Below are 22,529 nucleotides of genomic sequence, written 5' to 3'. Positions count from 1 at the left end.
AAACCGCTTGTTTCAGACGTGCACACCAGACAGTATACACACCAGACAGTGGCCTTGTGGTTGGAGTGTCCGCCCTGAAACTGGGAGGTCGGGGTCATATACAAGACCCTACATGGTCTACATGGTCTGTGCCCCCCCCCCCCCCCCCCCCCCCCCCTGAGTGCATTCATTAAACGAAAGCCCAATAGGGGAATCAGTACCAGAGCAGCCACTCGAGGAGTGCCGCACCGGCAAACAACATTCGGACAAAATGTCCTCTCAGTACAGGGTTGTGTAGCATGGAATGGCCTTCCTCTGCGTATAAGGGACTGTGCTACATTTCCCTCTTTTAAATAGAATCTGAAAAAATGGTTGCTTGAAAACCAAAGCTGCAACCATTTATGATTATTTTAGGTGTATTTCTTTTTTATGCTGTGTTCCCTATGTAATGTCATGTAAATGTATTCCACTGTCCGACTGTCTGTTTTTCCGTTTTGTGTTTCCTGTGAGGACTGCGGATGAAAGTGAGCAACTGTGCTATATCCAGTGTATTTACGTCCATGTGACGTCCATTAATATGCATTGTCCTGTCTGAATAAACATATAAAGTAAATAACTTAATAAAGTAAAGTCATACCAAAGACAAGGACCTAATGCTTCCCTGCTTGACACTCAGCATCAAAGGGTTGGATTGGGGGGGTCAAATCTACTAATCAAATTATTCCCGAGCGCGGCACGGCTGCAGCTCACCGCTCCTTGGCTATGGCTCACCGCTCCAAGAGATGGGTCAAATGCGGAGAACAAGTTTCACTGCGGTAACGTGTGTGACAAATCGTATGACTTTGACTTGACAGTGGTGGAAAGTAGCATATAACTTTACTTAACCCTTAACCCTTTGGGCGGGAACCCTTTTTGGTGTTGGCATTATGTTATGCTTTAGCTATTGAAAAATAGCAGATCTACAAGCTCATAGCGCGCTACGAGCTTGTAGGTCTGCTATTTTTGAAAAATCGACTGACATAGAAACATAGCTTTTTCAGAAAACTGTCAGGATGTAGAAGACATTTTTAGAATCTGATAAAGCATCAGTTTCTGCGCCTCGCCACAAACTGAGGTTCATTTGCGCAATTGTGTGCGTGTGTGTGTGTGTGTGTGTGTGTGTGTGTGTGTGTGTGTACACACACAGAGAGAGAAAGAGAGAGCTTATCCAGACCCTCAGGTGTCGTCCTCTGCTCCTCTGTACAGTGTCTGTGTGTTTCCTGTTCCAGACACAGTAGTTTTCCATCTGAAGGACGTAACGTAATGTTGGGCGACATTAGGTGACTCAACATCTGTCACTCACGCTGCAGCCTCAGGTCCACACACACACACACATCCTTGACCAGTGGTGGAAAAAGTACTCAATTGTTTTTACTTAAGTACCAGTAAGACGCCTGGGGGGCGAGAAGCGACCTCGCCTTAAAGGGCGAGGTCACGTGCGATGTCACGAGACCTGGGCACCATATATGGGGATTTTGAATGATACACTGACTGACTGACGGGCAATGCATGATTCCATATAATAGTTAACTGTGACCTTTGCGGCAACCACAGTGGTTATCATGAGACTGTCACAATATGATCATATATTGGCATTCCCATATATGCGGTTAATATTGATTAATTCTAATGCGACTAGCGATGGGACGGCGATGGGCCGTCAAAACATAATCTTTGATTAGAATTGGACCGTTGGACGGTTGTACTGGTCAGCTCCCAGTGACCAGCAGTAGCAGACTGTGGTTGTACTGGTCAGCTCCCAGTGACCAGCAGTAGCAGACTGTGGTTGTACTGGTCAGCTCCCAGTGACCAGCTGTAGTAGACTGTGGTTGTACTGGTCAGCTCCCAGTGACCAACAGTAGTAGACTGTTGTACTGGTCAGCTCCCAGTGACCAACAGTAGTAGACTGTGGTTGTACTGGTCAGCTCCCAGTGACCAACAGTAGTACACTGTGATTGTACTGGTCAGCTCCCAGTAAACAACAGTATCAGAATGGTTGTCCTGGTTAGATCCTAGAATGTGTATAACTGTGTGAAATAGCAATCACCTAATTGGCTGTATGTGATGAAAAGCAGCACTAGTTAAATAAAGATTATACACACGATCATGCACATGCGGGCACACACACACACATGCACACACACACACACACGCGCACACGTCAGCTCCCAGTGACCAACAGTAGTAGACTGTGGTTGTACTGGTCAGCTCCCAGTGACCAACAGTAGTAGACTGTGGTTGTACTGGTCAGCTCCCAGTGACCAACAGTAGTAGACTGTGGTTGTACTGGTCAGCTCCCAGTGACCAACATTATTAGACTGTGGTTGTACTGGTCAGCTCCCAGTGACCAACAGTAGTAGACTGTTGTACTGGTCAGCTCCCAGTGACCAACAGTAGCAGACTGTGGTTGTACTGGTCAGCTCCCAGTGACCAACATTATTAGACTGTGGTTGTACTGGTCAGCTCCCAGTGACCAACAGTAGCAGACTGTGGTTGTACTGGTCAGCTCCCAGTGACCAACAGTAGTAGACTGTTGTACTGGTCAGCTCCCAGTGACCAACAGTAGCAGACTGTGGTTGTACTGGTCAGCTCCCAGTGACCAACAGTAGCAGACTGTGGTTGTACTGGTCAGCTCCCAGTGACCTACAGTAGCAGAATGGTTGTCCTGGTTAAATCCTAGATGTGAATGTGTATAACTGTGTGAAATAGCAATCATCTAATTGTCTGCATGTGTTTGTGATGAAAAGCATCACTAGTTAAATAAAGATTATACACACGATCATGCACATGCGGGCACAGACACACATGCACGCACGCACACACAAACACACACACACATGCGCACACGCACACACGCACGCATGCATGCAGTCCCCGGATCCTTATTATTCTCTCTTAAAACTCTCCATAACCCATTTGGCTCTAACCTCTGAGGACCTATAACTCTTCACTTTGTTCATTAGCGATCTGGAATAAATTAATAAATGTTTCTCCTGTCAGACAGGAAGAGAGTAAGGGAGCGCGAGCCAGAAATCGTGAACAGAAATGTAACGGACATAGATGAGAGCTTTTTTCTGAGACCTTTTGTCTCTGAGACCCAAATCCCAAAGTCTCAATTTGTTTAAAAAGGCTGCATTTATAATTAGCTCAAATATTAAATATGTTTGGGCTGCAGAAATGTATTTGGATGCCAGGGGGTGGGTGGGTGGGGGGGGGTGTGTGTGTGTGTGTGTGTGTGTGTGTGTGTGTGTGTGTGTGTGTGTGTTCCAGATGATGTCTCAGGCACAGAGAATGTTGTTTATAGATGATGAGAGTGTTGAGGGAGGTCGACAAAGGTCAGATGCATGTGAACGTGCTCGCGCACACAGACAGACAGTCCCTCATTGGGCCCCCCCTAGATCAGTGGTTCCGAAACCTTTCCATGTCAAGGACCCCCAAAAATGATACCCATTAGCCTGCGGACCCCCCATTTGAAAATATATGCCAAGGACCCCCCATAAGAGACGTTTTTTTACGGCTCTGGCAGTGATTTTCAAGGCCTCCGGTTTGACCTGAATTAGGACGTATTGCGACGTATGTCGATCCAAAGCCCACACCGCCATGGATGTAGTATTTCGACGTACGTTGGTGTTTTCAGTGCTTACGCTAGGCTAGATGTTGCTCTTCGCTAACCTATGAGTCACCGCTCTTCTTGAAACAGTTTACTAGGAAATCACGTGATCGCAAAGAAAACCAACTCCCATCCACTCCCGTACGTGTTACTGCATTTTAAGAAATGCCTTTATCTCGGCTTCTGTGTCGTTCGTCTTCCGCGTTGGCCAGCATGCTATTAGCACATTTTTTGCAACTTGCTAAAACCTCGCTAACAAAACCTGCCGATTGACAGTGGCAGCTTGTAATAACAGGAATGACCGACCTTGGATGCAAATCAATGTGTCGATCTGCTAAGTACACAGTAGCTTACTGTAGCTCAGATGTTCTGTCTGAAGCAGTCTAAAGACTTGGATAACAGTGGCTGATGGATTCATCAACTAATTGAATTAGAGGTGATATTTGCATAATTACGACAACACTAATTTTGCAACACTATTTTGCAAATAAATGGAATAAAATTTGACATACAGTAAATTAATAAATATGCCCACATTAACCCATTTTAGGCGGGAACCCCTTTTGGTGTTAGCATTATGTTATGCTTTAGCTATTGAAAAATAGCAGATCTACAAGCTCATAGCTACGAGCTTGTAGGTCTGCTATTTTTGAAAAATCAAAGAACGACTGACATAGAAACATAGCTTTTTCCGAAAACTGTCAGGATGTAGAAAACATTTTCAGAATCTGATCTCAGGTCGGAATGGCTTAAAGAGGTTATTTCAATCGGTGCACTAGTTAACAGATCCACATCACATCCCTGAGTGCATCTGATGTGAATTCCAGTGCACGTTTCCAAAGGACTCATTCTCAAAGTTCCCCCCCGCACTTAAAGACTCACTTTTAAGGAGGCGCCCTGGTGTACTGGACAACTCTGACTATTTAATGAGCGCTGTCGTAACAGCACGTCTGTGTTTGACAGGAGCGCATATTTTGGTATCCATCTTGTGCGCAGTGAGAGTGTGTGAATGCCAAAGCGCTTTTGAAATAAACGACCTCTGATCCCGCAGGCTATCAATTTAGGAGGCCTTGTTTCCCTGAGAGGACCATGTTTTTGTTGAAATATGTACACATCAGACTGTTTCTATTTTTATCTTGTGTTCATCTTTCTTTCTTTCTTTCTCTGTCTTCACATTTACTACATTTTATTTTATTGCGACCGCAGGCCGCAGTTTACTATGAAAACCTGCATTTCATATCAGTCACACTTAATGTCAGACAGTCACGCCTTGTGACACACTCCATATACATATGGCCGTCTCCATATATGATGATCACAACACTGACTGACTGACGAAAAGACTGTTGAGCCAGAAGGTAAAGCTCTCCGTCTACCGAGCAATCTTCGTTCCTACTCTCACCTATGGTCATGAAGTGTTCCTACTCTCACCTATGGTCATGAAGTCTGGGTCATGACCGAAAGAATAAGGTCCCGAATACAAGCGTCCGAAATTTGTTTTCTTTGACGGGTGGCTGGCATCTCCCTTAGAGATAGGGTGAGAAGTTCAGTCACACAAGAGAGACTCGAAGTAGAACCGCTGCTCCTTCGCCTGGAATCTGGTTAGGATGCCTCTCGGGCGTCTCCCTAGGGAGGTCCTCGATGCACGTCCCACTGGGAGGAGACCCCGGGGCAGACCAAGGATCACGTCCCACTGGGAGGAGACCCCGGGGCAGACCAAGGATCACGTCCCACTGGGAGGAGACCCCGGGGCAGACCAAGGATCACGTCCCACTAGGAGGAGACCCCGGGGCAGACCAAGGATCACGTCCCAGTGGGAGGAGACCCCGGGGCAGACCAAGGATCACGTCCCACTAGGAGGAGACCCCGGGGCAGACCAAGGATCATGTCCCAGTGGGAGGAGACCCCAGGGCAGACCAAGGATCACGTCCCAGTGGGAGGAGACCCCGGGGCAGACCAAGGATCACGTCCCAGTGGGAGGAGACCCTGGGGCAGACCAAGGATCACGTCCCACTAGGAGGAGACCCCGGGGCAGACCAAGGATCACGTCCCAGTGGGAGGAGACCCCGGGGCAGACCAAGGATCACGTCCCACTGGTAGGAGACCCCGGGGCAGACCAAGGATCACATCCCACTGGTAGGAGACCACCCGGGGCAGACCAAGGATCATGTCCCAGTGGGAGGAGACCCCGGGGCAGACCAAGGATCATGTCCCAGTGGGAGGAGACCCCGGGGCAGACCAAGGATCACGTCCCACTGGTAGGAGACCACCCGGGGCAGACCAAGGATCACGTCCCAGTGGGAGGAGACCCCGGGGCAGACCAAGGATCACGTCCCACCGGGAGGAGACCCACTAAAAGACCGGGGCAGACCGAGGCGCAGTTGGAGGAAACGCATCGACTCACTGGCCTTGGAACGTCTCGGAATCCCCCATAGGAGGAAGTCACTAATGTTGCTCTGGAGAGGGAAGTCTGGAGCACTCTGGTGTAGCTGTTGCCCCCGCGACCCGACTACGGATAAGCGGTATATATTTTTTAAAGAAATGTGTGTGTGTGTGTTTTGCAGGTGGTTTTCTACAGAGTGGTGAAGATTTTCTACACTCTGGGACACAGCCTCTCCCTCATCGCCCTGCTGACCAGCATTACCATCCTCTGTCTGTTCAGGTAGCCTACATGCACGCGCACACACACACACACACACACACGCACACACTGCACACACGCACATCACCCATCACCCTCTCGAAAACGAGACGCTGTATATCAAGGGGTTATTACTAATACATTAATTTCAACACACCCGTCAGTGATTGGCTGTGTTTAGATACAGTACCCTGCATGACACTATTTATTTAATACACTATAATTCTTACCGTGTGTGTGTGTGTGTGTGTGTGTGTGTGTGTGTGTGTGTGTGTGTGTGTGTGTGTGTGTGTGTGTGTGTGTGTGTGTGTGTGTGTGTGTGTGTGTGTGTGTGTGTGTGTGTGTGTGTGTGTGTGTGTGTGTGTGTGCGTGCGTGTGCGTGCGGTCTCTCCAGGCGTCTCCGCTGCACCAGGAACTACATCCATCTGAACCTGTTCGTGTCGTTCATCCTGAAGGCGGTGGCCGTCCTGGTGAAGGACGCCATCCTGTTCTCACACAGCGAGCACACGGACTGCAGCGTCCAGCCATCACTGGTCAGATAGCACAGACACACACACACACACTGTTCTCACACAGCGAGCACACGGACTGCAGCGTCCAGCCATCACTGGTCAGAGAGCACGCACACACACACACACACACTGTTCTCACACAGCGAGCACACGGACTGCAGCGTCCAGCCATCACTGGTCAGAGAGCACACACACACACACACACACACACACACACACACACACACACACACACACACTGTTCTCACACAGCGAGCACACAGACTGCAGCGTCCAGCCTTCACTGGTCAGAGAGCACACACACACACACACACACACACACACTGTGTAACCCTAAGGTATATACAGGGGGATTGTTCCTTTAACTGTTGGCAGGCTGAGGCTGGGACGAGGAGTATTATGGGATATCTTGTGTTTACTTTGTGTTCTGGTGTGCAGGGAAGCGGTCGCATTATTGAGAGGAAGAGAGATACTACTTTGTTGTTCACTACGGAGGTTGGATACAGAATTAGAACCCTGGCTGATCACGTTTGTCCTTTTTTGAATTATTATTTTGTTTATTAAATCGCCAGTTCTGTAGAGAGTAGAGACACGGTGGTTATAACGCACGTGCGCGCACTCAAACAATCATGCCCATTTCCCAGTTAGCAAACACACTTGAACTCGACATTCGCGACATTCGTGACATTCGATCAACGTCTGTTGATTGCAACAGACGGTCAATTTTCCAGGTGTTTTTTGTTCAGCACTTCTCCTCTCCGTGTGTCTCTCTTTTCTTTTCTCCATTTGAACATTTCCCTTTAATAATCAGATCGCACCACTTGACAATCCTGTCAAGTATCCACAGCCACATAATGAAACTCATAATTGGAACATGTCTGGCCTGGAAGTGTCACCACATTACCCAAAGTCGATTACCCATAGGATAATTCAAGTAGCCTATACCAAATGTATACCTCCCGAGGTATGAATTAATCATAACGTCCCGTTGTTGTTGATCGCCTCGGGGAGTGTTTTGGCTACATCAAGCTACCTCAGCTACGTCCGGGATAGCGCCTGGTGCGTCGCTGAATGTGATGTTTTAGGGCGGACAAAAATCCCAGCGCTCCATCTTTAACCCATTTTGGGCGGGAACCCCTTTTGGTGTTGGCATCATGTCATGCTTTAGCTATTGAAAAATAGCAGATCTACAAGCTCATAACGCATACTATTTTTGAAAAAATCGAAGAACGACTGACATAGAAACATAGCTTTTTCAGAAAACTGTCAGGATGTAGAAGACATTTTTAGAATCTGATCTCAGGTCAGAATGGGTTTGTCAGGCCCTGTTGTCATGTTGTGCTCTGTGTGTTCCAGGTGGGATGCAAGGTCAGCTTGGTGGTCTTCAACTACTGCATCATGGCCAACTTCTTCTGGCTGCTGGTGGAGGGTCTCTACCTCCACACCCTGCTGCTGGTCATCCACAGCTACGCCACACACACTGCCGTCTACATGCTCATTGGATGGGGTAGGAAACACACGCACACACACACACACACACACACACACACACACACACACTAAGGCTGTCCCCAAACATTCAAGGTTCGAATGTTCGCTCGTTAGGGTTGGCACTCAAATCTTAATTAATGGGTTTGAACCATTCGTTTTTTTTATTTTTATGTTTTTATAAAAATAAATATATATATATTTTTTTTTCCGTTTTTATATTCGAAAATATATCTCGGCGAGAATGTGATATGAGCATGTCAAAAAAAGTAAGTTTCTAGTGCATTCCTGTCAGAAGTTATGTCTATCTCCTTGTTGTGCTGTCCCTCTCCAAAATCCCCTGTGCACATTAATTGGGTGATGGGCCTGCAGCCAATCAGCAACAAACACACACACACACACACGCACGATCGCACAATTTGAGAAAAAGGTTAGTTCTCTCGCTGCGCTGTGTTGCGCTGCCCTCGACAGAACCGAAAGTGCTATTTTGGCCCATAGCACTTACCCCACCCCCTTAGATAGCATTTCTGTAGACTTAGATAGCATTTGATACAGACTTATAGCATGTTATGTAGACGGCACTATAATTGCATTGTATGTAGTCATAGCACGTCATAGTACAGATGTATAGCATAGTAGTATAGATGTATAGTTTATATGTATAGTTAGTTTCATTATATAGATATTCCACTGTTACTTTCTTAGCTTACGCATGTTTCATGATGAATGTTTTTATGTGATGTATTCCCATGCTTTTTTGTTCTTGCTTAATGTAAATCGCTCTGGATTAAGAGCGTCTGCTAAATGCCTAAATTGAAAATTGCTATATACTTCTCCAGTACAGCAGTGCAGAACCGAGAGAGTAGGCTTCAGAATCAGAATCGATTCTCATTTTCCAAAAATCGTTTTATTTATTTTTTTCTTGCACAAAATTTGTGCAAGGAAAAATAATAATAATAATAATAATAATGGCCATAATGCATTGCATGCACAGGTACATTTAATGTACCTGTGCATGCAATGCATTATGGCCTGGGTTTCTGCATAGTGCATTTACTACCAGCTAAGCTAAGCCTGCCAATTGTATTTATTTTACACCTGTTTTAATACTAATGTATTGTTCTGGTATTGAGTGAGAAGAGATTTGTACTGGTTCAAATTTGTGCAAGCTAAATAAATGAGACATGTTCTTACTCTTGGATTTAACCTTTGTGTGTTTAAATCATTCAGTTGATAAAACCTTTACAATTATATACAAGCTTTTTACTAAATGTACTCTGCTTTCATGCCAGAAGACTGGAGTAGATCATGCTAAAATTCGATTTAATTGTTTTTAATAAAAATTAAAAAACTGCTTTATAATCGGAAAAAAAATCTTTTTTGAATCGAGAATCGGAAAAATCTAAAAGATCGTTTTTGAATCGAATCGAAACCCCAAGAATCGGAATCGAATCGAATCGTGGGACACCTAAAGATTCGCAGCCCTACGAGAGAGTGATACATTCTTTTGGATGTAAACAGCGCAGCTTTTAGCTTTTTTAATCGGATTTGCGGATCGATTTTTTGTGCGGGTGTGTGTGTGTCTCACACACACACACACAGGCACAGAAAATAATTTGTGTGTGTGTGTGTGTGTGTGTGTGTTAAGGCTGTCCCCAAACATTCAAGGTTCGAATGTTCGCTCGTTAGGGTTGGCACTCGAATCTTAATTAATGGGCTTGAACCATTCGTTTTTTTTATTTAATTTTAATTTAAAAATATATATATTTATTAATTTTTTTTTTTTTTTTTTTTCCTTTTTTATTAACTTGAAAATATATCTCTGCGAGAATGCGATGTGAACGTGTAAAAAAAAGTACGTTTCTAGTGCATTCCTGTCAGAAGTTATGATTTTTTAAAGAAATCTCTCCTTGTTCTGCTGTGCACATTCATTTGGTGATTGGAGACTGACGCATCTCTCTCTCTCTCTCACACACACACACACACACACACAAACACACGCCAGCATGATCGCTGATAGGGGGAACTGTTCTTACCAGTAGCAGCCATAATATATTAGCATATGCTCTCTAGCATGATAGCGTCACAAAAGGAGTGAACTCTGATCATTGTTAAGCAAAACTGTCACGGAGGATCTGCTTTTTCCCTGTGCCCACTTCTTCTGAAGCCGCATTCATACACAGGTGGAACAATTAAATTAACGAGGAACAGCTAACGAGCAACGCGCAGATCAGCTGTTTTCGTGGTGTGTGTGTGTGTTGTGAGAGACGAGAGAGATTTATAAAGAGCGGGGGAGACGCGCTGATATCTCAATGGTTATTTTTTTAATTAATTAGAAAAGTGTGTGTGTGTGTGTGTTGGAAGGGACGAGAGAAGAGCGGGGGAGACGTGCTGTGCGCTCTGATCGAGACAGTTATTTTTTAATTAATTAAAAACAAATGGTCCGAATGTTCACTCGGAAATTCCTGCCGAAGTTCGAGTCCTAAAATAAGGGCTAGGGTACAGCCTTAGTGTGTGTGTGTGTGTGTGTGTGTGTGTGTGTGTGTGTGTGTGTGTGTGTGTGTGTGTGTGTGTGTGTGTGTGTGTGTTGGGAGAGACAAGAGAGAGCGGGGGAGACGCGCTGTGCACTCTGATCAAGACGGTTATTATTTTAATTAATTAGAAACAAATGAACGAATGTTCACTCGGAAATTCCTGCCGAAGTTTGAGTCCTAAAACAAGGGTTTTAGGCTTCACTCACACCTGCACAACAGATTGTTGTATAGCTGATGCATGAGACTTGTTGACTGTTGCAAGCTCGCAATTCATTTCCAATGGGAGTCACATGGTTTGACACAACATTTTTGTTGTATGAGGGGGAGGGGGAGGGGGGCAGTCGAAACACAGCCAAAAGCCATACATTACAAATGTTGTATCCAACCATGTGACTTCCATTGGAAATGCATTGGGGCGGCCATGACACTTACCCTTTGTTTACATTGTTGTATGCTAGATGTATACTGTAGGTGTGAGTGAGGCCTTACTCTGGAGCTGCTTAACGTTTGCATGTATGTAATGTTTGTGTTTATCTGTGCAAAGTCTCTCTCTCTCTCTCTGTCTCTCTCTCACTGTGTGTGCAACGTACTGTGCATATCTTTTAGCCCCATTTTGTGTGTGTGTGTGTGTGTGTGTGTGTGTGTGTGTGTGTGTGTGTGTGTGTGTGTGTGTGTGTGTGTGTGTGTGTGTGTGTGTGTGTGTGTGTGTGTGTGTGTGTGTGTGTGTGTGTGTGTGTGTGTGTGTGTGTGTGTGTGTGTGTGTTTGTTTCTGCATTGTGTTGTACTTGGGTAATATGGCAGACTGAAGTGGTTGGCCAATGTTGACTGTGAATAAGTTCCTGTGCATGTGTTGTTTACATTCTGGGACAGATGTTGTTTAAAGTGTGTGAGACTAAAGATGCAACTGAACAAATGTCTGTTCTGTTGTAATGTCTCTACAAATAAAGACATTGTGTGAGTGTGCGTGAGGTGACCATGAGTGGCAAAGCCAAACAACTTGCCAAATACTGTTCTGTTTCGGCTGTTATAGGCAGTTTGTCTGTGTGGAGGAGGAGGTGCCATGTGTGTCCTTAAGTGAACATGAACTGTCAACCCTGTTATATTTGTTTGCGTGTGTGCGTGCGTGCGCTTCAATAAGACAGATGTGCCAAAAATCTCCTCTCTCTCTCTCTCTCTCTCTCTCTCTCTCTCTCTCTCTCTCTCTCTCTCTCTCTCTCTCTCTCTCTCTCTCTCAGGCGTCCCCTCTGTCTTCGTGGTGGCGTGGGTCATATGTAGGATTTACCTGGAGGATACATGGTGAGTTCCTGTCGTGACATCATCAGAGTGAGACAGGGTTGTTTTGGAATGTGGCGTTACTGGCGTAATACAATGCAGCAGGATTTGGCAGCCTTAGACACAGTGGGCACAGGAGAGGGCCTCGCTGGCATACGGGCAGAAGTGTGAGAGAGAGGATTTTTAAAACAAAATTCAATACAATTAATAAAAATTAAAAATGTAGCCCGACCGATATGGATTTTTGTGACCGATACCGATAACTGATTTTAGAGAGGGGACAATCACCGATAATCGATATGCAACCAATATAGTGATTTTTTTGGCACTCTAAAAATCTCACTCGTGTGAAGTGAGGGCCACCTGGTAATGTTTGTTTAAAGTGCTATAAACAAACATTAAAATTCCCTATTCGAAATGTCTATGGGAAAAAATGCATTGGGAATTATTTACTGGGCCTGGCGTCGTCATGAAAGGGGGCGGGACTGGGACGCTCTATAGTATGTCTACACTAAAGCCTGTACCCGTATCTGTGTCTGCTGTGTGTTTGCAGGTGCTGGGAGAAAAATGAAAAGCTCATACCGAAGAGAGTCATCAACTGGCCAATCATGACCTCTGTTATTGTAAGTCTTATAGAACAACTGGCCAATCATGACCTCTGTTATTGTAAGTCTTATAGAACAGGAGTATCAGCCCGAAACTGGTGTATTTGCACTTTACTTGAGTATTATGAATTTCCAATACTTTTATTTCCCCGCCCCAGCCCCACCTAGTGGCACGGTCCGCATTTGAAGCAACACCACCGAAATGTACGCACAAATGTGCGGTCACAATGATTTCTTTATTGACCTCCAAAAACATAGATGTTTTGTATGATCAGCTCAATTCCAATACAGGCATGAAGGAAGCATGAGTTCAAGTCTGTTGCTCTCCCCTTGTCCCCCATATATGGGGACTAGGTTGGTGGAGGGTGTGTAGAGCCCAGGATCACATTAGATAATTGACACATGGGTGAAAAATGGGTTACAAAATCGTGGGATAAAAAATATATAAAACTAGAAAAAGTGCCCTTCTGGGCACAGGTCTCCACCAGGTTATCCACAGATCCGTGCAGTTAGAGGTAAAAACACTTTTGGGCCAGTTATAGCGCCACCTTGAGGCTGAGTTGAAATTGTTCATGTGGCATTTCGTCCTCGGCCTAGTGGGAATGTGCGTGCACAATTTCAGGGAAATCACGCGATGTGTTCATGATTTGCAGCATTTTGTTTGAAACTGAGCACTCCTGTGAACTTTGGAAGCCAATCTTAACCAATCAGGATGGAGTCTGAGAAATCTGAAAGACCCGTTTCGTTGAATGGCTCTAGAGAGACTGTGTACTAATTTGCGTGATGTTTGGACAAAATCTGTAGGTGTACTGTGAAAAAACTTGTTTTGCACAAAGCGGCCTCCTGGTGGCGCTATAACAGGCCGTTCTGGAAAGTTTGGGGCAGAGGTTCATGGTTGGCATCCAGGGAGTGTGTGTGCAAAATTTGGCATCGACCGGGTTAACGGTGGCTGAGATTAGCTGGTCACGGACGGACACACGGACACACGGACACACGGACGGACGGACGGAGTGCAAAACATACTCTCCCCATGCCTTCGGCTGGTGGAGACAAAAATATATATATATCTCTTCCCAATCTCGCCCTAGGCAGTGAAACTGTTGAATAAAACATGCGAGTACTTTTTCTACCTGCGTGTGTGTGCGTGAGTGAGTGAGTGGATAACAAATAAATTGAAGCATGTACATTAATTTGTGTGTGTGTGTGTGTGTGTGTGTGTGTGTGTGTGTGTGTGTGTGTGTGTGTGTGTGTGTGTGTGTGTGTGTGTGTGTGTGTGTGTGTGTGTGTGTGTGTGTGTGTGTGTGTGTGTGTGTGTGTGTGTGTGTGTGTGTGTGTGTGTGTGTGTGTGTGTGTGTGTGTGTGTGTGTGTGTGTGTGTGTGTGTGTGTGTGTGCGCCTGCGTGTTTCTTGTCTTTGGTATCAGATCAACTTCCTCCTGTTCATCAGCATCATCCGCATCCTGGTGCAGAAACTACGCTGCTCGGACGTCGGGGGTAACGACCAATCACAGTACAGGTACATTCCTATAATGACCAATCACAGCACAGGTACATTCCTATGTTGGACAAATAATATTGAATAGGGCCTGGGCCGTGGCTCAGTGTCTTTTTAAGTAGCTCCTCACTTGCAGGTATCAGCTGTGTCTTAAGCCCATTCCATGCCACCACTGACTCCAGCGCTGTGGTTGGCAGAGCCAACAGAATGCACGAAAAAGGCCGTGAAGAAGACACCGTGAACCGTTTGGATTTAAACAATCTTCATCAGGAATTCTCAAATACAGATTCCTAATCCACGGGGAGTTGGGACCCTACCGCCAATATCCTGGGGCGAACCTTTTGCGAAAAGAAACATTATTTGTAACATTCCCATACCATACCAGGGAACCTTTCTCACTGGATGAATTTCTGGCGTACCGATCATACCGGTGCACGCGATGGGAGAAGAAGCCAATCAGACCACTTTGCATGGCTGAGTGGACGGGAAAAAAAACTCACTCATTGGATTGATTCACTCGTACTGTATACCAAATTCTGTTTTAAGTCATTAAAGAAATAGCTTCTCAGGTCCTTGTGATAATTTTTTTGATAATAATTTTTTACAATGCAATAATTAGATGCCAAAATAGTAATGGGAGTCACAGCCCTAACACTTTCAATCATGTTGTGGTAGAAATAACACATGGCTGCTTGAGAGATTACCAGCTCAGTGGCCTTGTGGTTAGTGTGACAGTGTCTGCCCTGAGACTGGGAGGTCGGGGTCAAAGACTGTAAAAATGGGACCCAGTGCCTCCCTGCTTGACACTCATCATCAAGGGTTGGATTGGGGGTAAGTCCCTGCGACATACTAGCGTCATGTCCAGGGGGTGTACTTGTACATCAAGCTGCCTCACGCTACAGAAACAGAAGATGGGCCTCATGGCTCGGCAAGGCTACTTGCTTGAGAGATTCTGAAAGATTTGGATGACATTGCAGAGTCTTCTTTACGCAGTATGTAGCATCATTAGTCACACTTAAGAGCCTAAAGGAGTAGACAGTTTACCCCAAAATGACTTACCCCATGAAGCCTTGAATTTTTTTTTTTTTTCAAATTCTTGATTAATTGAAGTAAATACGAGACCACACATGACAACAGCAAAACTCCAAAACAACTCTCACATGTTGAAGATTATTAACAAAATGATTTGCTTTTGTTCCTTTCCATCTTCCTATTGCACCATTCAATAAGCTGACTGACCTGCTTTCTATAATTACTTTAACCATCATCATTGTTTCATCATCACAGCCTGGCCGCCTGTGTGTCTTTGTGTCTGTCTGCAGCTAATCTCGCAAACCGAGACCCCGTTATGTTTAACAATTCACACAATCAAATAGTTTCCGACTGGATTTCTTGGATCATGATGCAACTTGTAGGCCGACTCGATGTTCTACCATTCTGCAATTAAGCTCCATTGTGCTTGGATCCAGATACGTGTTGGCCTGTCATCGGTCATGTAAATATACTAGAACCCGTAGTTAGATACCGGCAGGTTCACCAGAAATATATACCTTTGGATATATGTGTAGACTGGCACACCACCACGTTTATTTCTGTCTTTTCACAATATAATGTAAGATTTCTGATACCGTGAAAATGTGAACATTATGTCGATGCTCTACTACTAGTCGTTCATATAACTAAATACATTTAGACGTAGCATTATTAGCCCTTTTGTTGGACATTTTGACATAGCAACCAACCATGTGAAATGATACCTCCTCCCTTAATAACATTTCTAGTGTTAGATTATGGCATGCATACAATGTGGCAACGTTTGAACTGTCCAAAATAAAAAATAAAATGGAATAGGAAATCGTACTCAAAGTTACAACTATCCAGAGTACATGATACACACAGTCAGTTACTATTTCCATTGACCGTTGATCCTTCCATTGTTCTCTTCTCCCCCCTCTAATCAGACTCCTTTCTCCCCTGCTGACGACCAAGGCCCATGATGAGCTTGTCATGTCGCAAAACTGCAAAACATCCTTTCTCCCTTGCCTCCATCATCTTTGGTACTAGCTCTTTTCTCCTTTAGACCGACAGCTTCTGTATGTTCCTCGTATTATTTGTGCCTTTTGAGTTTGCTTGCGTTCCTTGTGATCTCTGTCCTCTGTCAGAGCTCCTGGGGTGTGTGACGTGCCGCTGCGCTACCTTTTGGTCGAGAGCGGGACCGGCAAAAAAATCCCAATTATTTTCGTTTTCTCATCCTCATCCTTCCTTCGCCTCGTCGTCGAGATCCTTGATGGCACGTCTTTACAGCGGATCCTGTGGTGGGCCAGCATCGCTGCTGCTCCAAGTTCTTGGAATGCAAGTCCTGCATGTGTCCCTGGAGGTTGTGTCAGGCTAATGAGGCTATGTATGAGGCCTCGTCCTGTGTATCCCTGGAGACTGTGTCAGGCTGTGTATGAGACCTGGTCCCTGTGTATCCCTGGAGGTTGTGTCAGGCTGTGTATGAGACCTGGTCCTGTGTGTCCCTGGAGGTTGTGTCAGGATGTGTATGAGACCTGGTCCCTGTGTGTCCCTGGAGGTTGTGTCAGGATGTGTATGAGACCTGGTCCCTGTGTGTCCCTGGAGGTTGTGTCAGGATGTGTATGAGACCTGGTCCTGTGTGTCCCTGGAGGTTGTGTCAGGATGTGTATGAGACCTGGTCCCTGTGTATCCCTGGAGGTTGTGTCAGGATGTGTATGAGACCTGGTCCCTGTGTGTCCCTGGAGGTTGTGTCAGGATGTGTATGAGACCTGGTCCTGTGTGTCCCTGGAGGTTGTGTCAGGATGTGTATGAGATCTGGTCCCTGTGTATCCCTGGAGGTTGTGTCAGGATGTGTATGAGACCTGGTCCTGTGTGTCCCTGGAGGTTGTGTCAGGATGTGTATGAGACCTGGTCCTGTGTGTCCCTGGAGACTGTGTCAGGATGTGTATGAGACCTGGTCCTGTGTGTCCCTGGAGGTTGTGTCAGGATGTGTATGAGACCTGGTCCCTGTGTATCCCTGGAGGTTGTGTCAGGATGTGTATGAGACCTGGTCATGTGCAGTGTTGTTTTTGGCAGCAAATTTCTATTTTAGTTTAAGTCATAGTCTCTTGAATAGTTTTCACTTAGTTTTAGTCACATTTTAGTCGCCTGGAATGTTCTAGTGTTTAGTCTAGTTTTAGTCGACTAAATGTCATACGATTTTTGTCGACTAAATCTACAGTTGATTTAGTCGACTAAAATGTGTTTTCACAGGCCTTGATGTCGTTGTAATGACATATTTTACACTTTGGTTGCATGCTGAAAATAGCAGATATACAATCTCACAACGCGTCGCATATATCTGCTATTTTCAGCATGCAACCCAGCATAAAACTGGATCTCTTGTCCACTAGTCCCTTCCTAACATTTTAGTCTAGTTTTTATTTGACTAAATTGTCAGTATATTTAGTCTTAGTTTTAGTCATAGATTCGTTTTTATTTAGTTTTTATTTAGTTTTAGTCAGTGAAAAAAGGTAGCTGACGAACATTTTTCGTCTTAGTTTTAGTCGACGAAAACAACACTGGTCCTGTGTGTCCCTGGAGATTGTGTCAGGCTGTGTATGAGACCTGGTCGTGGCAGTAACACGCATGCTGTGTGTGCGTGTGGGTGCGCGTGTGCATGCGTGTGTTTACTCATTCCAGTCTCTGGCGGCAGCAGAAAGCATAGTGTTTGTTTTTGGGACATTGGATAATGATCATAATGAACAGAACGGGTGTCGTTACACTGTAACCTTTCTGAAACAAAGTGCCATGTTTTTATTTCCTAGTCAGTGTGTCATGTCATTGTCAACATTAATTTCAATGGCACACAGTGACACACAGTCAAAAGTTCCAACATATTTTGATGGTCACGAATATAACCTTTTCCTTCCTTTTCTGAAGCTTTTCTTTCAAGTTGTTTTAAAATGATCGTTAGACTCCGAGCAATAACCCAACTATCTTCCAGACACTCTCCCCGTGTCAGAGTTCAGAGTTTTAATGAACGTACAAGTATGCGCAGGATGTAATTTGCATGGTAATGAGAGGGACTTTTTTAATAGTTTATTTATTTTAAACCAAACATCCTCTCTCTCTCACCAGTGATCACTTTCCTTTGTATACCGGCGTTGGCACCACGGTGCCAAAGGTTTCCGACCCATGTACACAACAGATGCATATGCATATGTAACAGTTGTCACAGATAGGGAGGAAGGGACCAAGGTGAGCTTTGTGTATTAACATGAATATTTTGATGTTTTGTGTGCGTGTGCGCGTGCATACTGTACGTGCGTGTGTCTGTGTGTGTGCTCCAGGCGCCTGGCCAAGTCTACTCTGCTGCTGATCCCTCTGTTTGGTGTGAACTACGTAGTGTTTGTATATCTGGTGGAGACGGCCGACAAAAGCATGGAGCAATATAAGATCCTGTTTGACCTGGGCTTGGGATCATTCCAGGTAAGATCTGCCCATTTGACTTTTATTTAGCATTAGTTTGGCCGATACATTATTAGTTATTATTTGACTCCTGCTGCATCCCGACAGCTTTCTGAAAAAGCTATGTTTCTGTCAGTCGTTCTTCGATTTTTCAAAAATAGCAGACCTACAAGCTCGTAGCGCGCCACTCGGTGGCGCGCTATGAGCTTGTAGATCTGCTATTTTTCAATCGCTAAAGCATAACATAATGCTAACACCAAAAGGGGCTCAGACAGCAATATGTCATGTTCAGAATATGGGACCGAAACATTGTGTCTTCTCAGCTGTTATAGCATAACGTATAGCGTTAGTGTGTACTGTGCATTGACGCTGTTAATGTCACAACTTTAAATAAATACCTAACAATAAGCTGGCCATGTCATTGTGCAGCATACAAATAAATAACCTTTTTTTATGATGTCTATGATATAGGGTCTAGTGGTGGCTATCCTGTACTGCTTCCTCAATACTGAGGTACGTCAACACATGCATATATACAGCCCCCATACGCACGCACGCACGCACTCGCGCGCACACACACACACACACACACACACACACACACACACACACACAGAGAGAGAAAGAACATTTAAGCCACACACAGAGAGAGAGAAAGAACATTTAAGCATGACTGCATGTATTTATACTTGGTAATAGGACAGTGTTGCGTGCCAGTCTACAAGCTCACAAAGTGTCGCAGCTTGGCGTGAGCTTGTAGATCCGCTATTTTGGAATGTGACACCGGAGCATATGCATTAAGCATTATTCCTGTTGGTCAATGTACAGAATGTGTGACAGTGTGTGTGTGTGTGTGTGTGTGTGTGTCCATAAGGTCCAGGGGGGAGTTGAGGCGCACGTGGAGGTAGTTTATCACTGAAGCGCTACGTAGGCAGGGACTACAGGCTGCACCGCCATGTCCTGTCAGCCGCAACGGCGGAGATAACTTCTCCCACTTTCCCCGGAACTCCAGAACCCAGTCCCATCCTCCAGACTGAAACAACAATGTTATAAAACTACAGATCAACGGAGGCATCACACCAAAAAACCAGAGTGCGGGGGGGGGGGGGGGGGGGGGGATACTGGGACACACGCGCAAGCGTATGTCTATACTAAGGTTGGGCGGTTTGGGAACATTTTAAAACCCCGGTTTACTATCGCCAAAATACCCTGTTTTCCGGTTTTACCGTCTTAATTAATTTTAACGTGACCATGCGTTTGCATTATTTCATTTTGGTAATCAGAGACTGCTATTACAGTCTATCGCCACAAGATGGCCCCCTTTCGCTATTGTAGTATGTATCGATTCGTCAGTCATGTTCAACTGGCTTGTCCCTCTCTGCCTACCGTAGTGTATTGAGCCCCCAGGAACAGGCAAACGGCGTTGCCTGGCTGCCTCTTAGAGGGCTGCCTGGCTGCCTGCTCCGAGTTGATCTCAGTGATTATTTTTACCCATTACATTAGTATCTTATGATGTGACAGAAATGAGTCATGAAGGCATCCATAAACAATGCGCCGACGACTCGACGACGCGCTGTAAGCTTGTAGATCGGCTATTTTAGTAGTTTAGTGGAGGGCGCAGCATGATCAACTGAGTTTAGTTCATGCCTGACAGAGAGTGGGGCCAGTCACCAGTCCTAGTTCTTGTTCAGCAGTCTAATTATTGTGGACAAGTAGAAACTGTTCAGTAGTCTGGAGGTGCTGCTCTTGATGCTCATGAAGCGTTTGCCCGGCCGTGGGCGTGGAAGTGGTTTGAACAGGCTATGGCTGGAGGGGGTGATGGATGTCCCTGATCGCATCTTTGATGTATTTACAAACGGACGTGCCACATGGACATCACAATCACATTGCGGACAGACCAGATGCATTGTTTAAACTAAAGTGTTATATTATAGCTAGTTTTCAACACCTGTCCACAGGAGGCTTTTCTAAAATAGAACAACACTAGTCTAAAACCCAATCATGTACACAAATGAAATGAATAATTATCATCAAAAACCAGACCCAATACATACATTAACTAGAGGAACTATTCATGTGAGCACAGTTGATTTGATTTCAACCATAATTTGAGTCCTTTGTACTATTACAATCATCCTCAACAGCATAATCATCATCAATAGTTAACCATGGAGAAACACATCACAAAAATATCACAATATAATATATATATATAATCTTACTTAAAAATGACTAGAGTTTGATAAGCACATCTGTGACTTATTGTTGCATCTGTGTGTGTGTGAGAGAGAGAGAGAGAGAGAGAGAGAGAGAGAGAGAGAGAGAGAGAGAGAGAGAGAGAGAGAGAGAGAGAGAGAGAGAGAGAGAGAGAGAGAGAGAGAGAGAGAGAGAGAGAGAGAGAGAGAGAGAGAGAGAGAGAGAGAGAGAGAGGAGAGAGAGAGAGAGAGAGAGAGAGGATGAGAGAGAGAGAGAGAGAGAGAGAGAGAGAGAGAGAGAGAGAGAGAGAGAGAGAGAGCAACAAACCATGTACAACCCAGATTCGGCACAAACAAGGGACTAAATTATTTTCGCTCCTATGCCACCAAAATGTGGAACGCCCTACCAACAGTCATTAAGACATAAGACATGTGAATCCCTTGACTCCTTCAAAACCGCTCTCAAAGGGCACCTACGGATGGCTGCAATTCGAAACTGGCCTCTGTAAAATCTGAATCCCCCCCCACCCCATTTCCCCTCACTGTATATGTATCTTTTCCCTTTTTGCTTCCTATATGATGAATTCCTGTTCTGTTCTTTAGCTACATAGAAGTGTCTATTTGTATGTCTCTAAATGTTTTGATGAATTGAACAATGTGGACCCTGTTGTAAACAAGTGTAATGCTTAATTGGGTCGTCCACTCACAGTTAACAGTCTTTGTATTGAGTTTGTGCTTAAAATGTACTGTAAATTCTACAAACTGTTAATACATATTTCAATCAATCAATCAATCAGAGAGAGAGAGAGAGAGAGAGAGAGATATCATGTAAGTCTGGCTCTGTGTTTTGCCCCTCAGTACACAGGCTCAGCCTGTCACGACAGGTTTTGTTTCTTTCTGTCACGACGTCATTACCACGGTTCCAAGGAAGCCTGACAGCTGTCTACAACTGTCCCCTACCTTGTGGCTTCCTTGGAACTCGCCAGGTAGGTCAGTGTAGGTCAACATGACACTGAAACTACCTGGGTTCCTTCCTTGGAACCTAAATATTGAACGCCATATAAGGACTCAAGGAGAGTCCGTTTTGAGTCTCTATGTGCTTATTATAGCCGAAGCAGTGGTGGAAATGATCTAAGTGCATTATAATACACACTTGAATTTCAGATATTTTCACTTTACTTTAACTTCCACTCCACTACATCTTGGATCCACATATTGTACTTTTACTCCTTTTACTACTTTTACTACTTGAAAACGTACTAATTGCTTTGTAGATTGCAATGTTTTTTTCGTTCTATTGAACAGAAGTGAGGTGTTGAAATAATAAACACAGCAGTGATATTGAATTTTTCTTGGTTCTTTCCTTTCTGTCTGTTTGTGTGGCTGCTGAGTGCTGCCTGCTGGTAGGAAAGGTTTGGCTCAATACTATACAATTTTCAATTCAATTCAAAGGGCTTTATTGGCATGAGAAAACATACGTTTACATTGCCAAAGCAGAAAGAACAATACAACAATACAGCAATTACAAATCAATACAAAAATTATGTACATTTGAAGATCAGAATCTTCAATAGACATTATTACATTACATATTACATTAATGATATATGTAGGGCTTCAAGTATAATGAAATGTGTTATTTTTGCTGATGATACTAATATCTTTTGCTCAGGAGAGATTATTCAAGAGCTACTGGA

At 44.7% G+C, this 22,529-nt stretch overlaps 1 pseudogene across 1 annotated transcript in view; it reads left to right on the top strand.

Moving 5' to 3' along the window:
* LOC310867959 (vasoactive intestinal polypeptide receptor 2-like) overlaps positions 1-19,690 on the top strand; it is a 55,987-nt pseudogene extending 36,297 nt beyond the window's left edge. The window contains exons 5-13 of the transcript XR_014571070.1: positions 6,193-6,290; positions 6,664-6,802; positions 8,138-8,288; positions 12,039-12,099; positions 12,629-12,698; positions 14,103-14,194; positions 18,520-18,658; positions 19,109-19,150; positions 19,512-19,690. The product of XR_014571070.1 is annotated as a vasoactive intestinal polypeptide receptor 2-like (transcript). The remainder of the gene's footprint in view (positions 1-6,192; positions 6,291-6,663; positions 6,803-8,137; positions 8,289-12,038; positions 12,100-12,628; positions 12,699-14,102; positions 14,195-18,519; positions 18,659-19,108; positions 19,151-19,511) is intronic.
* Positions 19,691-22,529: the final 2,839 nt, after the last annotated feature.

Source organism: Protomyctophum parallelum (assembly GCF_964188405.1).
Source record: "Protomyctophum parallelum genome assembly, chromosome: 12".
Taxonomy (NCBI): Eukaryota; Metazoa; Chordata; class Actinopteri; order Myctophiformes; family Myctophidae; genus Protomyctophum; species Protomyctophum parallelum.
Note: the sequence above shows the minus strand (reverse complement) of the source record. Positions and strands in the feature narration are given on the sequence as shown.